At 42.2% G+C, this 10,684-nt stretch overlaps 2 long non-coding RNA genes across 8 annotated transcripts in view; one reads left to right on the top strand and one right to left on the bottom strand.

The window, feature by feature from the left end:
- Positions 1-1,160: 1,160 nt before the first annotated feature.
- On the top strand, positions 1,161-7,383 carry LOC109968225 (uncharacterized). 4 transcript variants are annotated; one of them, XR_002276064.1, is made up of 6 exons: positions 1,161-1,429; positions 4,660-4,813; positions 5,600-5,907; positions 6,192-6,287; positions 6,392-6,629; positions 7,061-7,383. It is a non-coding gene; the product is annotated as an uncharacterized LOC109968225 (long non-coding RNA). The 4 variants fall into 4 exon arrangements; XR_002276061.1 differs by having other exon boundaries at positions 5,547-5,907; XR_002276063.1 differs by lacking the exon at positions 1,161-1,429 and adding an exon at positions 1,440-1,496 and having other exon boundaries at positions 5,547-5,907.
- Positions 7,384-7,486: 103 nt separating this feature from the next.
- The window catches only part of LOC109968233 (uncharacterized), a 7,522-nt gene continuing 4,324 nt past the window's right edge, over positions 7,487-10,684 (bottom strand). For 2 of the 4 annotated variants that reach the window (XR_002276067.1, XR_002276068.1), the window contains exons 2-5: positions 8,878-9,036; positions 8,188-8,283; positions 7,811-7,898; positions 7,488-7,654 (exon numbers count right to left, since the gene is read on the bottom strand). This is a non-coding gene — a long non-coding RNA (uncharacterized LOC109968233). Of the gene's footprint in view, positions 7,655-7,810; positions 7,899-8,187; positions 8,284-8,877; positions 9,037-10,684 lie in introns of all 4 variants that reach the window. The other 2 variants (XR_002276069.1, XR_002276070.1) reach the window with 2 other exon arrangements.

Here is a 10,684-nt window from a genome sequence, read left to right as displayed (position 1 = left end):
TACTTTCCTGAGTTAGGGGATGCTGTTGCTGATCACGCAGAGCGCCTGTTTCTTTTTTAGAGAATAGAGAACTTAGTATTTATTTTTTGACGTAAGGTGTGTATATATATTTTAAACATGGTTCTTTTAAACTTACCGGTCGCCTTGCAGTTTACTCTCTCGAGTGTTTGCTCTTCACGTAAAGCTTGTTCATATGCTCTAAAATAGCTGCTCCCAGGGATAAAAAACATTTTATCAAAAATATATCTAATATATACACAAAGAGTTGTAAACGTAGCAAAAATACTTACTGAGCTGCTCTTCGGGGCGCATGCCATTGATGCTGCGATAAGCTGCCTCTGATATGAATGAAATGATCTTGGTTAACATACACGCTTTCGTAAAACATAAAAATAAAATTGCATCACTTTTTTTCTTTTCAGGGGGCTACCTGGATTCATTGCGACGTGTGGAGAGCCTGAGTGACTAAGTGTGAGACTTGTGTCTGAGTGTTTTACCCCCTGTTTTTGCACCTCTCTTACAAAAAACACAGCTCTGTGATGAGGAACATATGCTAGCCTCTGATTTATCTTGAGCAAACATTGTTTTTACCATCTAAATAATTACCCCCAATAAATAACTCAAGGACATCCGTTGTCTCATGTTCCTCATGGGTCAAAAATGTGCAAAATCACTACTCTGTTTTAGCTGTATGTCAATTTTTGTTTTATTCATCTCACATTACATAATAGCGGCTGTGTCTTTTTTAAATAGCTGTTTCGCACCTCTACAATTACTCAAACCTAACTCAAGGACATCTGTCGTGTCCTCTTTTGAAACTAAATATCTGGTCAACTCTATTTAATATACAAATCACTACTATACTTTCTATGTACCATTTGTTTTATTCACTATATAACATTACAAACTGCATCATTACCTGGTCTTTATTTTTTTTAGATTCATCTATCAGGAGGGAGAGAGCAGCTATCCCCCAGAGCACCACGCAGGGAGGGGCTATGAGTGATGGGGGGTGATCTTTGACCTGAGAGAGGAGGGTGGAGGGGGAATGGAATTTACATCTGTGGGGGGAGGGGGCTTGGGGGCGGGACAAAGCTTCTGATTGGATAACCTTTCACCTAGAACTGTCAAATCGAGTTTGATGAAAGCCGGTATCTATATTGTGTGTGTGGCGGATTATGAGACAATGGGTCCCTGGGCACAGACGTAACAGGCCCCATCACTCTTCCAGAAGCAAGACTTTGGTTTTTAGGTTCTAGGTTTTTACATAAGATTTAATTAGGAAAAGAAGTTTTTCTCCCCTTTCGCCTCGATGTTATTCCCCACTCCAATCAGTAGGTGGCGCCTTACGATGGCTTGCAAACCATCATTAAACAAGAAGAGGAGGAAGAAGAAGATTGAGGACGGCGCAGGCTTTTCTGCTTCTCAGGTGGGTAGCATTAGAAAATCACACTAAACATTTGATGTGCTTCGTTCTGTACGTTTGCAGTGAACAGGTGCTTCGCTGTTATTCTGAGATAACGCAGTTGTCCAAATGTATTTCTTTGAGTTTAGGTGCTACTTTATCTGGTGTTAGCTAGAATTTAATGCTAATGTTAATGTAAAGACGGCCCGTTAGCAAGCCTATGCTAGCAGGATACTTTCCACGTATAAGTTAGCCGTTCAGTACACTTTGGCTTTGCTTGAGCGTGTTCTCTATCAGTCTAATAGTTAAACCTGCTCAATCCAGGAAAAATCGCTATGCCTGAAATTGTAATTTATCATCTGTTGGATGTGTAGTCTTGTAGATTAAAGGAACGACGCGGAAGTTAGCATCCGGTTCATAGCCTTCGATTCGGTAAGGTACAAAGCATTAACCCTCATAATATGATTCCTTGACTATGAAAACCTGCTGGCATTTGGAATGACGCTGATACGTTTTTAACGTTATTCGAGAAAAATGATAGACATGACAGAAATTCACTTGTTTAGGGATAAGATGGGGACTACAGTGAGTGGACCACGGGCAAAGTGGTGAAGACTGGTAATGTCCAATTGACACCTGTATCGAACCACTTCATCATTTGTATGAGTATTGGTTCATTCATTCAAAGGTTTGGTTTAGTGCCATCTGGTGGCGAAATAGTATGCAGCAGAACAATGTCTGAATTATGTGATGGCTGTAACTAGGCTTTGTGTGAATAATGTGAAAACGTTTGTAAAGATTGATTGGTCAGTCGGTCGAGTCTATGAACATATGTAGTGTAGTATGTGGGAGAAGGCGTGGGGAAATGGAGGATGTGCTAGGATGTAATATGTGCGTGTGTAACTAGGACAGGGTGTGAATAAATACAAGGGATGAAGAATCAATCATTTTTATTCCTAGCAGGCTCCATGGTGATCACACACCAGTAGCAGTGATCATACCGACAGCAACTACGCACACACCTACTATGCCAGCAAACCCACATGTTGCACATCATCTTGGGTGGCTTTATACGCCTACGCACCTGCTGACGCGCGCAGCGAGATCTTACGTCGTGACACCTTATCGACGGTCTGAACTGGTCACGGGAGTCACTCAGGTCAGCCGTTTCTGCTTCGGTCGTCATTAGTCACGTGTCTTTTTGGCAACAATACAGCCCTCGAGGCAGTGGTTCGCGGAAGATCCCTCTCCGAGTTCGAATCATGTATCGAGGCCTCGGTGTCAGATGGCCATCACTAGTGAAGACATCACATTTCTGCAAGCTTGTGTTCTGCTTGTTCATAATCTGTTTGATAAACTGCTCATACAGTCTCCGTTACTGGCTGACTGTTGCACTGTGCAGTGATCCTTCCCTGCTGCCCCCCTTGTGTGTAAGAGAGGAGTGTAGTCCTTCCCTCCTCTAAATGGAGACTGACATAGTACAACAGCTAAGTAGGATGATCTATGTCAACCCTTGGGGTTATGCTAGGTGAGGTTACAGCAAGCACGGGGTGAATCGCCGGTTAGGCTCTGACAGTGGAAATGCAGCTACAATGTGTAGCAGGAACACCTGCGTCCTAAGTGCGTCTGCCTTTTAATAGAGCCTAGCTTGGTCAGATAATGAAAACACTTGAACAAATTCTAAATTGGCATTATGTGGATAGACTGACCACATTCCCAGTCCAAGTGGTTACTTAAGTCGAGACTCCTTCAGTCCTTGTCTTGCACAGTGGGGTGTTCTATGGATGAAAATGTTAACAGCTCCAAGCCTGGCTCAAAATCTCTGCCATTAGGCTCTCACCCGGCTGTCACTGCATAGAGTAGATTTTTCCCCAGCTCTGGTGCTTAACTGGGCTCCTTCAGTCCCTGTCTTGCACAGTGGGGTGTTCTGATTGACAGCATTTGGTTTCCATTGACAGTGAATGGGCAGCTATCATTAACCTAGAGATCCCTGTCTGTATGCACTGGGAGTGCTCAGCAGCATAGCCGTGCACTTTATCCACCAGGGCGCTCGCATACAGTCTTCGTGGGCCATACCCTACCTCTCCCAAAAATTTCATCCACATTACTTTTTGAATTATGCTCTTAACAAACAAACCAAAGCAAAAACATAACTCCTACTTTTTGAGTTAAAAACAGAAAATATTGCTTGGTATTCTAAATTACGTTTCCTTTAACCTTCCCCTTATCTGCTGAATCAAGAGGCTGTAAATCGGATGCCAGCTTCACGGTCTTATGAAAGGACTCCTCTGTTTTCATCTGGTCCACTAACATGAGTTAATGATAGGACAGGCCAAAATGAAATGGTAGATTTTTCAGAGGTGGAAGAAGTACTTGGATTCTTTACTAAAAGTAAAAGTAGCAGTACCACAATGTAACAATTCTCTGTTACAGGTAAAAGTCCTGCATCCACAGTGTCACTGAAGTAATAGTGCAAAAGTATTAGCATCAGAATATGCTTAAAGCACCAAGAGTAAAAGTAGTTATGCAGAATTATGCATATAATGTTAATGTAAATTACTGGATTATAAATACTAATGCATTATTGTGTTCATTGCTTTAATGTTGCTGCTGACAAAGGTGGAGCTAATTTTAACCACCTTATAATTTGAACTTCAGCTGAGTAGTTTGTAAATTTCCCTCCAGAGATCAGTGAAGATTTTGATTAGGCTTAAAATGTATTTTCTTTTATTCATGTGATTCTGAAAAATAACTAGAAACTCAAGTTATCAAATAAATGTAGTGGAATAAAAAGGTACGGTAAGTTGAAGTAGCAGAAAATGAAAATAATCAAGTGAATTGTACTTAAGTGCAGTGCTTGAGAATATGTAGTTATTTTCTACCACTGACTTTTTTTTGGAACTAAGGTTGTCACTGCCATTGTTACATCACTATGACTAGTAAGCACAGGCTATATGAAGGAAAGATCAGGTGAGGATGGATGGGCTCAGATGTGCAAAAAAATTGTCATTCAACCCCCCATTTAACCTCAATGGGCATCATATTCTGAGAAGACAGAATAGAGAATACAATAGCCCTTCAGTCATTTTTATCTGTGTAAAATGTGCATTTAGTTGGAGGTGTTTATATTTCTTACATTCATGATACTTTTTATGGAATGTGTTGGTTTGTATATGTTTTGTCTTTCTGTGAACACAAAAATTGTCGTACCTAGGACAACAGACTATAACTGATTTCAATGTATCATCCAATAGGCCGCAGATGGTGAAGGGCTGTCTGAGGGCATCAGGCCAGAGAGCAGTGAACAAGAGTATGGGATCCCATGCACTGATACTCTTGGGTGTGTTGTGAGAAGGACCGACGGTGCTCAGGGCTCCCAGTCACTCCAACCAGCCACAAGTTGGTCAGGTGAGAAATATTTTTTTAAGGGTGTGGTGGTTCAAGTGAGAGTGGGTACTACTATTCTTCTGCCACTGACAAGTTCACTGTCATTTATCAAATAATTTCAAAACTGTTGAAATTGCAGATCTACTTTGACATAAAATATGAGAATTCTCATTTTTTAAGTAGACTAACATGAAGGACGGTATAAGCACAGAATGAACTTTAGTGTATATGTTTCACTTACTGTGTGATAATGGTTTGTTATTGTGCCTTAAGCCAAAAGTTCACCACGCATGTATTGCTTTATAAAACAAAAAATGCCCAGTGTCGCATCAGTAATGTTTATTGCTAACATTTTCAGAACTCCATCATTGACAGTAAAACACAAAATTGGTTAATTTGATAGTAAAGCTGGCAAATATTTATCTTTAACTGTGGATAAATGTGCTGGGTAACAAGGTAAACACTGCTCTGCATATATACACCGATCAGCCATACCATTATGACCACATAGGAGTCAGTGCAGCAGCTGGTTGCCACACGTGTCACTGCAGCTCACTGTGAATCCATTTGCTTCCATAGTTCTACTGTCAGGGCGAGCACACATTTGTCAAGCAATCAGTGGAAAAACTTGTGTAGGAGTAAGAATGGGTAGTGAGGACAAGCTAGAGATTTTTTTTTTTTTTGACAACTTCAACAGCCTCCCCACTCTAGGTGTGATATCACCACTGTAGCCTCTGAATGTTTCTCTTCACAGATACCAATGTACAGTATCCATCCATCCATTTTCTACCACTTATGTGGGGGCAGGTCGCAGTGGCAGCAGGTTCAGTAAGGTAGTCCAGACGTCCCTCTCCCCAGTGACGTGTTCCAGCTCCTCTGGCAGGATTCTGAGGAGTTTCCAGGCCAGAGGAGAAATATAATCTTTCCAGTGTGCTCTGGGTCTGCCCTGGGGTCTCCTGCCAGATGAACATGCCTGGAAGACCCCCAAAGGAGGCGCCGTGGAGCCATCCTGACAAGATGCCCAAACCACCTCAACTGGCTCCTTTCTATGGGAAGGAGCAGCGGTTCTACCGAGTCCCTTCCGGATGACCGAGCTCTGCACCCTATCTCTAAGGGTAAGTCCGGCCACCCTATGAAGGAAACTCATTTTGGCCTTTTGTATTTATGATCTTATTCTTTCGGTCACTATCTACAGCTCGTGACCATAAGTGAGGGTTGGAGTGTAGACCAACTGGTAAATTGAGTTGTGTACAGTATTTATTTAATCTTTAGAAAAGCCCAAATGGTTGAAAACCAACTTAACTTTACTACAGTCAACCTTTATAGAACTTGCAAAAAATATTTATTATACTGAAACACTGCCCATCATAATATTGATTTATTTGTAATACATATTCAGGAGTGAGTGGACCAAGGAGCTGAGAATATGGACCTTCCAGGCTGTGGTAGGGGAAGCTTAATCTCAGGAGAACAGCACCTCCAGCCCAAAGTTAAAGTGAGCAATACTACCTGCTTTTATAACTGGCTTGCTTGAGTAAATTGTGATATGGACCAGAGGTTTACAAAAACTAATTTAGCCTATTTTGTCTTTGTTTTCAGTATAGAGGGTTTGTGGCATCATGGATGGACTGAAGTGTCTATGGTGATGTGCGCCACAGCCTCCAGATTGTTAGATCAACAAATTGCACTCATCTCTTCTGTGCTTTTTTTTGCCTCAAATCCAACCTCACTGAGGGAGGGAACAACCCTTCCCTCCAAACAGAAAGCTACTCCACCACAAACCAGCTGTGGGACACTGGGAAGACAGACTCTTGTCAACCCTCCTGAGAACACTAAGGTAAGAGAGAAAATCATGCAGCTCTAAAGCTCTGTAATTTGACCATTGCTGTAGAAACATGTTTGTATACTCACAGGCCACTTTATTAGGTATAGCCGTAATTGTATGCGATTTAGTGTAACATCTCCTTTTGGTGAAACTGTCATGTAAATTCAATTGTTATTCTAAAGGTGGTGTTGTACTGGACTCCATTATATTCAGGTTTCCCTGATATTCCGACTCATGTATGTAGCTGGTGAGGACAAATATAGACACACTTCCAAATGGAGTCCAGTACACCACCACCTTTAACAATTGAATTTACCACATGACAGTTTCACCAAAAACAAACATTAAGGCAGGTGTACCACTGTACAGGTGGACCCAATTAAGTGGCCAGTAAGTGTATTCAAAAGTACTTGCCCCATTTGATTTATGAATATTTATTTCAGGGAGACCAGTTGCAGACATGGATCATGCTGGAGTACACTGAAGAACTGGAAGCCCTGATCAAGCCCCTCCATCTAAAAAGTTCAACTGCAGACAGCTTTAAAGGCTTTATTACAGTAAATGGTAACATGTACCACTCTACAGAACCAGAAGACATCATCACCAAGCCTGTCTTAATGGCATTTTAAGTACTTTTTGGACAAATATGAGTAGTTGCACTGCTGTAATATGTAGATTTCTGGCTCTTAGCAACTGTCTGCAGTGAGGAAGGACATGAGGCAGAATGGACAAAACCCAAGCAATGATGACCTCTGTTGGAGTTAAGAGGCAAGTTGTTTTGACCCAGTTGGGATGCTGGCGCAGGCAACGTTACATGTTACGTTGCCTGCGCCAGCATCCCAACTGGGTCAAAACAACTTGCCTCTTAACTCCAACAGAGGTCATCATTGCTTGGGTTTTGTCCTTCCTCACTGCAGACAGTTGCGAAGAGGGCAGCACACAGCCAGTGGAGGACAACAGGTTCTCTGCCTTGACGACTTCAACGCTGCAGTAGGGATTTCCCATCTTATCCAACACTTTGGCAGCTGGTTGAGAGGCTGCAATAGAAAGGCTTTTATTAATGTAATCAAATAAGGTTTATTAATAAGTCATAAATACAAACTTGCTTGTAGGGGGCACAGTACTGGTTACTTGGCCAGTGAACACATTTTCTATTAAAAAAATCAACAGTGAGGAAAAAAATATTGTCTCACCATATGTTGAAGTAATCACTAGAGTAGCCATTACCAATTAACTGGTGACAAGTCCCCAAAAAAGGCAAGACAGTTGGGTTCATCAAGCCTAAGAAACAAAAAATTCATTTGAAAATGTAGATAGAGTGAGGCAGAAATGCAGAAGCAGAGCGATTTAAAAAAATTCCCATTTGTTTGCCCTCACTATCATGAAATAGATCATGCTAATTTTTAAGATCTTTTAACAGTAACTAATTGTGGTTGTCAAGCACCAGTGTCAAAGGATCCCAGGTTTCAGCAATACTAAACTAAAGGAAAGTTAAATGCAAACCTATCCACAACAATAAGAATGTTTAGCAAATATTTAACAATGTTCTGAATAATACAGTATTACTCACCATCTACATCATGGCTCTGTAGTGTGAGCCCATGAGGTTTTGGGTTATGTGGTTTCGAGTTCTGGACTTGACGTATTCAGCAGGTCTTTAATTGCACTGCATTCAAGAAAGAATATGAAATACATTGTTTTACATGTTTTTCTTTTCTTCACTATTGTTCCTTTCTATGATTCGTGCAATTTAATGCCTACCACTAAATACCAAACAAGGAAAATAAAGTATATATTTTCTGTGTGTAGTATATATGGCCTGTGTGGAATGCATTTAGTTTTTCAACCTTACAGTGAAATGAACAAGCCTTTCACCACAGAAGGTGGCATGAAACATCACTTGAATAGTAGCTTCTACAAACAGGAACTAATAAATAGTATATATTTGTACAAAGTATGGTTAGTCCTACTGTTGTGCATATTGCCAAAATTTAGATTCAGAATTTAATTTTAAGCAAACATGAATGAAAAGCCCTGCCGGGGTAATCAAACACTTCAAAAGGTAGTGAATACACATCTCACCTTATGTCAGATCAGTGTGTCACCCACTCTTATCTGCTTTATACTGCACTACTTTTAATCATGAAGAACAGACTACTTCATACAAAAACCACCACCACAGGGCATCTCTGAAGGTGGAAAATACTTTAACTTTTAAAAACTTATTAAATTGTATCATGGTTTGTTCTGATGAACTTACTTGTCCAGAGTTTAATGAAGAAGGAAGAAGTGTCAGTTTGTTCTTGAAGAGGGACAACGTAAAGCATGTGATTCCCATTGTTGCTGATCATCTTTGGCATCTTGGCTGTGTGACAGTTTCCTGTGCCACCAGAGCCCGGTTCCTCTGGCCATTGCCACCCTGAATGAAGAACAAGATATTGTTACTAAGAATGTGTCACAAAATATATGAAAATGATACATTTTTTTAACAATGAAAATGTAAAGTGCCTTAATTTGAAGGGCACATCTGTCTGCGTGGTTAGCATTTTCTACACAATATCTGACTGTCAGGCCTTCAGCAGTGAATTAACATCCCATGTGTGGTCTCGCTCTTCAAACAAATTTAGAAAACATTAAAAGATTCTACAGCGATTCTGTACCGGAAACTCCTTGTGTGTGTGTAACATACTTGGCCAAATAAAGGTCATTATTCCTTATCCAATAGGAGGTTACAGCTTATAATTTTTTTTTTTTTTTTTTTTACATAATTCAATGCTGGCATTGCTTCCACTGTCAAAAAGATTTTGAATACGAGCTAAATTTGAACAAAACAGGCTTTTAAAGACATTCAGAAGCCCTGGATAAACAGTCAGGTACACCACATGCTGCGTGCTCACTCCCATGCATTCAGATCAGGCAATGAGATGGAGTACAAAGCTGTGAAATACAGACTGAGGAAAGCATCACAGCGGCCAAGAGGCAGTACAGAGAGAAGCTGAATGGCTTCTATTCTACTGGTGACTGGACGGATGTGGCAAGGCCTGCAGCACATCACAGACTACAGGACCACCACCAGCATCATCAGCTCCACAGACAGCCTGCCGGATGACCTCAACGTCTTCTACACCCGCTTTGAGACCTCCAGCCACAGCACAGAGAGGAGGCACACACACACGCACACCACCCAACCCCCCACCTCCCCTCCACTGTCTCACCAGGCCAGGTACACATTGTCCTGAGGAAGATCAACCCCCGCAAAGCGGCAGGACCGGACAGCATCCCTGGGAGGGCTCTCAGGGCTTGTGCCAGCGAGCTGGCTGATGTTCTCACCACCATCTACAATCTCTCCCTCCACCAGAGCATCATTCCCACCTGAATGAAGTGTTTTGAAAGAGTGGTGCTGGCCCGCATTCAGAGCAGTATACTGGACCCCCTGGAGTATGCCTACCGGCCCAACAGGGCCACCTCAGACACCATCACGGCTGCCCTCCACTATTCCCTTTCTCACCTAGAAAATGGAGACTCCTACATCAGGATACTCTTCATTGACTACAGCTCCGCCTTCAACACAGTTGTCCCCCACAAACTGTTTGCACCCCACCCTCTGTGACTGGCTCCTGAACTTTCTGACTGGATTTCAGCCAGCATTGTTACAAACACTGGCACCCCACAGGGATGTGTCCTCAGTCCCATCCTCTACACCCTGTTCACCCACGACTGTGTCGCCTCCCACAAAGACAACATCATCCTAAAGTTCGTGCACGACACCGCAGTGATAGGTTGCATCACTGGCGGGGACGAAGCAGCCTACAGGAGGGAGGTGGTCCGTCTGGTGTCATGGCGCAAGGACAATAATCTCAGCCTCAACACGGACAAGATGAAAGAGATGATAGTGGACATGAGGAAGGAGAGGAGATCTCATCAGCCACTGTTCATCTAGGGGCTCAAGGTGGAGAGGGTGAGCAGCTTCAAATACCTGGGTGTCCACATCAGTGAGGACCTCACTTGGACACTTAACACCACACAGCTGGTCAAGAAGGCCCAACGGCGGCTGTACTTCCTGAGGA

The sequence above is a fragment of the Monopterus albus genome, unplaced genomic scaffold (assembly GCF_001952655.1).
Source record: "Monopterus albus unplaced genomic scaffold, M_albus_1.0 scaffold144.1, whole genome shotgun sequence".
Lineage (NCBI taxonomy): Eukaryota > Metazoa > Chordata > Actinopteri > Synbranchiformes > Synbranchidae > Monopterus > Monopterus albus.
The sequence above is the reverse complement of the archived record's forward strand: the minus strand, read 5'-3'. Positions and strand labels throughout refer to the sequence as shown.